The 6,133-nt window shown below is 43.1% G+C and overlaps 1 pseudogene; it reads right to left on the reverse strand.

Moving 5' to 3' along the window:
- Positions 1-3,048: 3,048 nt before the first annotated feature.
- LOC123020261 overlaps positions 3,049-6,133 on the reverse strand; it is a 187,052-nt pseudogene continuing 183,967 nt past the window's right edge.

The raw sequence follows: 6,133 nt of genomic DNA on the forward strand, positions 1-6,133 counted from the left end.
AAGGTTTGAGCTGTCTGAAAAAGCAAGCTAAAGCCGACTGTTGATGCTGCCTGAAGCAACCTCCAGACATTTCCTTTATTTTGGCCAAGTCCAACAGAGTATGATGGGGGAAGCTCTCGTGGGAGTGTTATTTCTGAAAGCAAAAGGGACCCTGTTTCAGTGTGTCCCTGCTCTGTGATTTGGTCTGCTTTGCTGTCAAAGTTACAATCCTTTAGTCTGCATGCAATGGAATGTAGATATACAGAAGTGGCAAAGCAAAACACCTCCATAGAATTTGCCTCAGAAAATTTGCCAACATCAATCATGCAGGCGTGCCAATTTTGGATGAGGATGCAGTCAAATGATCTGGTACATGGCCATAGATCGATACCCTGAACTCTGTATTGAGGCCATTCAAATGTGCAGAGCCAGGTCAAAAATCCCTTATTCATTCCTTTCCCTACCACATCCCAGTATTTCAAAACACAATGCAACAGCGTTAAGTCTCCATTGGTAGCAATAGAGCTTAAGCCACCCATCCGATTCGTTGGCCATCGCTGAGTACTGAATGAGACAATATCTTTTGGGAGTTTCCCGAGGATCGGTGCAGCTGCGCAAGAATCAGATGAGGGGGACCCTGGGAGCCTCCAGGTCACACAACAGACAATTCTCACATCGGCCAGACCTGTACCCAAAAAGACCTGATCAGATACTTACATTCCTGGAATTTAGCAATACCAGCCAAATGGGGTTCCCCTTAGGCAATCAGGAGGTAGGAAAAGGAAATCTTACTTTCCAGGCTTGTACTTTCAAAAATCCTCTGTTCCTCTCCCCTAGATTAATCGCCGATAAGACTCCACAGGGGGAGGGAAATTCCTCCCTCTGTGGAAGGGGCTTTTTTCTTTCATCTTTGTTGCAATTAATATCCACTTCAGTTCTTTCATGGGTAGTATTGAAAAGGTAGAAATGATCACCCAGCAGGTCCAATGAACTCCAAGCCATTATTTTTTGCTATATCCGGTCATATATGGCTTGCAGGGAGCTGATCTCTCCCCTGTGTTGTTCGACTGAGAAAAACCCAAATTTCTCCCAGTAAATGTGGAGCCGCCACCCCACATTGCCCAGAAGAGTGCTCGGGCACCTAATCCCCACCCCGACAGGGCTTGCATGAGCCTCTAGCAGCTCACTGTCGAACAAACACTGGCATGATTACGGGAGCCTCCATTCTTCACAGCCATCTTGCCACGACGCCAACCGGAAGTCCCTGTATTGTTATATTTTATATCGACCTTTGATGGGTTGATTTATCTTTTTCTTTATCCATAACCATATTATAATCACCCACCATTATCACATATCCTCTTTTTATTTCTTCTATTTCTTTTTACACCCGATTATAGAACCCTCTTTGATTTATATTAAAAGATAAAGGGAAAGGTTTCCCCTTGACCAGGGGTCGGCAACCTGCAACTTCGGAGCCACATGTGGCTCTTGAACCCCTCTGCTGCGGCCCCGTCACTCAAAACATGCACCAGCATAGCCGCTGACCTGCTCGAAGCTCAACTCAGGAACGCAGCGCTACCTAGTTAAATTGCTACTGTCCTCTGCTAAACAAGCTTCCTGCAGGTTCTCATGTTACATGAAAAAAACAATGAAGATATACATGGCATTACAGTGAAAAAAGATATTTGCAGTGTTATCTTTATTTTACATGTCAAAAGGGTTTTGTGGCACCCGGTGTTTTCTTTTGTGTTGGAAACACGTCCAAATGGCTCTTTGAGTGTTAAAGGCTGCCAACCTCTGCCCCTGACATTAAAGTCCAGTCATGTCTGATTCCAGGGGGCGGTGCTCGTCTCTGTTTCCTAGCCGAGGGAGCCAGCGTTTGTCCACAGGCAGTCTCCATGGTCAAGGGGCACACATGACTAAACACTCAAGTGCACGGAAAGCTGTTACCTGCCCACTGAAGTGGGAACTTTTTATCTTCTTGCATTTGCATGCTTCTGAACAGCAAGGCTGGCAGGAGCTGGGACAGAGCAACGGAGCAACGGGAACTCACCCCGTTGTACAGATTTGAACCGGTGACCTTTCGATCAACCAGTCCAGCAGCACAGCAGTTTAAATCCCTGTGCCACCTATGTCCACTTGATTTATATTAGCTGTGTATAAATTACCTGAAGTCACGTTATCCATAAATCAAACCTCGTTTTATTAGAAATCTCCCCATATGAGCTTTTCCTTTAAATTCACATCTTTTACCTACAATAATTGCTACCCCTCTTGCTTTTGATGTTCCATATGAATTTTATATGCATCTGCCCAATATAATGTTAATTCACTCACTCCATCTTTCTTTTGATGTGTTTCTTGTAAAAATATAGTATCTGCTTTTTCCTTGTGAATAGATTTTTCAATTATAGCTTGTTTCTTCCTGGTCCACAAGCGACTAAATGACCACTCCAACAAAACGTAACAAAAACACAATTATACTTACCCCTGCTCCCACCATATTTCCCACCAGATTCATATATGAAAGCCCCCATACCCATCTTCTGGAGATTTTCTCCTCCCTGCCACTTCGGCCTTCCAAAGCGGGGTGGGGAGAGGAGCCACCCCTGTATGGACCCCAGACACACACTCCACTCTCCCCAACCATCTCTACCCTTTTGTTCTATACTCAAATTTCTATTATATTTCTCACTAATCAATACTTAGTATTTAAAACAATTTCTATAACAACTCCAACACTACCAAATACAATATATTTCTATATCTATTGCATATAAATCTCCTTGTCTCTTCTAAATTCCTTCTTCTGCATTTCCTCTTCTTTCTATCTCTATGAAGAGCCTGAACCTCCTGCTGCTATATCCAACTCCTTCTCCTCTGACGGTCTTTTCTCTCTTTCTGTCATACTTCTGGAGAACATAGATATATCTGCATTGTTTCTGCATAGTATCTGCATTGTTTCGATTCCAAGCGCTTTTAATAACTTCAGTGCTTGCTCTTTTGTATCAACTCTGTAATACTTTCCAGTGTATGAAAACCATTAAAAAATCGGAAACCCCCAACTATATTTTATAGAATTCTTCTTTAATGTTTGGCAGACTTGGAACATAGCTCTCCTCCATTGCAAAGTCTCATTACAATAATCAGGAAAGACTTGAATTTGATGACATTCAAACAGAATTGATGTCATATCCCATAATTTCTGCATCGATGGTCCATTTTTTTGCATATGACCACAATAAAACCACAAGGTCTCTCAGCATTTTTCTTCTAGCTCTTCTTCGGCCAGCTCTAATTATTGCATCAATATGTCTTGTAAAAGAAACATCTGGAAGAATAGATTAGCCTAGTCCCCTGTTGATTGAATCAATTTATCTTCATTCTCATTCCCATCCTCTGGATATCCGTTAAAGCGTACATTTGATCTTTGTTGTCCATCCCGGATCTCAGTCACGCTTTTAGAGACCTGGTCTACCTGGAACATCTGATTTGTAAACTCTTCCGCTTGCTTTCCCATCTGAGCTTCCACTTCCCTAATTGCTTGCTTATTCTCTTGAGTTTGTTTAGTTCAATCTTCCATTCTTCTACCAATATTATGTATTTTGATATTTAATGTCTTCGTATCATCTTCCATATCTTTCAAATCTGTCTTTCTTTCTCTGAATTCCTGTACAAGTATATCAAGCTTGCCCGGTTGTGTTGATGATAGAGATATTGGTAAGGTCGTTGAGCTTTCCAGTGAAGATCCTTTCTTCCCACCTATTTCGCATCTTTTCTCTACTCTTTTCAGACACAAATAAGAAAGGCTTTCTTTCTCTTTAGTTCTTCGCCAGATGCTTTCTACACTCTTGCTACATTTTGACATCAGTTGCCAGAGAAAATCGTAAATTCGTCATTTACAGTCCACAATTATTGTTCTTACAGACCACAATTGCAGTTTAACTCAAATCCTCAGATAGATCTCTTAATATGAGTTATTATTCAAGTATTACTATTAGCAAAAATACTGTCTATATATTCTCAATACGTCACTTCCTCTTTTTTTGCTTTCCCTTTCTTTCCATAACAGCAAGATAACACACACACACACACACAAAAAACCCTAATCCTGAGACATTAAATAACTTTAATACACATTCCGGAAGGCTCTGTCCCAATATTTCTGCATTTTCTCTTTCGAAACCTTTTTGGCTTTCCAACTGTGTGGCAGGATAAGGAAAGTCTCATCTGTTAATTATCTACATATTAGAGCTTTTTGACTTCATTCTAGGTCTTGAACAGCTCACAACAGACACCCTCCCCCCACCCCCACCTCTTGAAACTGCTTTTAAGCTTTTCAAGTGAGCAGCCAAGCTGCAAGGTTACCCTGGAATAAATCCAGCAGTTTCAGATTATACAAACAGATTCTTTGTGGGTCCCACATTCCACACCTGTGATTCAAATCTTCCCAGGAGAGAGACAAAGAAATGGACTCAAGTTTTATGTGAATTTCAATGTATCTTCAACTTAATTTGAGTACATTTTAATCATATGTTTCCCAATGGTAAGGAGGAGCAAGAATTCAGACTCCAGAGTCCATCTGAGCTAGCTCCACATCCCCGCCCAAACCTGATCCTGTCCTGAGCAGTTGCATCTGAGTTTTCCTCCAGAGAGGCCCCTTCCTCGAGTGGGCCTTTACTCATGCGTATGCTGTGGGCGAAAGGGTATTCGGGGAATCAGGAGGGCTTCCCCATCGCGGCTCTCAGTGTCCCACCTGATACACTGCCATTGCTGCTGTCCAGAGCCATTGGTGGTGGAAAGAGAGTCTGGAGTAACGGCTGGACACAGCAAGGGGTTGGATGGTTTGCTGGGAACCCAAGGTAAGGCTTTGCTGACAACAGATCCCTCGGGTTGCTCCAGCACTACTGTAGGAAGTGGCTCGTCTGCAGAATCGGATTCCTCCTCTTCCAAAGAGGTCTCTCCGTGTGTTTTTAGATGAGACACCAGATATTCTCTTTGATTGAAGCTCTTTCCACACTCCAGGCATTTAAATGGTTTCTCACCTGTGTGGATTCTTTGATGGAAAACGAGAGAATCTTCATATGAAAAGCCTCTTCCACACTCCAGGCATTTAAATGGTTTCTCCCCTGTGTGGGTTCCTTGATGGGAAAGGAGACCAAATTTCTGTGAAAAGCCTCTTCCACACTCCAGGCATTTAAAGGGTTTCTCCCCTGTGTGGATTCGTTGGTGTACTTGAAGGGCACTATTGCGGGAGAACCTCTTTCCACACTCCAGGCATTTAAAGGGTTTCTCCCCTGTGTGGATTCGTTGGTGTACTTGAAGGGCACTACTGCAGTAGAAACTCTTTCCACACTCCAGGCATTTAAAGGGTTTCTCCCCTGTGTGGATTCTTTGATGGGAAAGGAGACCAGATTTCCGTGAAAAGCCTCTTCCACACTCCAGACATTTAAAGGGTTTCTCCCCTGTGTGGATTCGTTGGTGTACTTGAAGGGCACCATGGTGGGAGAACCTCTTTCCACATTCCAGGCATTTAAATGGTTTCTCACCAGTGTGGATTCGTTGGTGTACTTGTAGAGAACCACTGCGGGAGAAACTCTGTCCACATTCCATGCATTTAAATGGTTTATCCCCTGTGTGGATTCGTTGGTGTGCTTGAAGGGCACTATTGCAGTAGAAACTCTTTCCACACTCCAGGCATTTAAAGGGTTTCTCCCCTGTGTGGATTCATTGATGGTAAAAGAGATGAGATTTATGTGAAAAGCTTCTTCCACACTCCAGGCATTTAAAGGGTTTCTCCCCTGTGTGGGTTCTTTGATGGGAAAGGAGTTGAGATTTCTGTGAAAATCCTCTTCCACACTCCAGGCATTTAAAGGGTTTCTCCCCTGTATGGATTACTTGATGCTTACGACGAACTGACTTAGATGAGAAGCCCTTTCCACACTCTAGGCATTTAAAGGGTTTCTCCCCTGTGTGGCTTCGTTGGTGTTCTTGAAGGGCACCATTGCAGGAGAAACTCTTTCCACAGTCCGTGCATTTAAATGGTTTCTCACCAGTGTGGATTCGTTGGTGTACTTGAAGGGCACCATTGCAGTAGAAACTCTTTCCACACTCCAGGCATTTAAAGGGTTTCTCCCCTGTGTGGATTCGT

This window comes from Varanus komodoensis, unplaced genomic scaffold (genome assembly GCF_004798865.1).
Source record: "Varanus komodoensis strain SLA01 unplaced genomic scaffold, ASM479886v1 scaffold149, whole genome shotgun sequence".
Taxonomy (NCBI): Eukaryota; Metazoa; Chordata; class Lepidosauria; order Squamata; family Varanidae; genus Varanus; species Varanus komodoensis.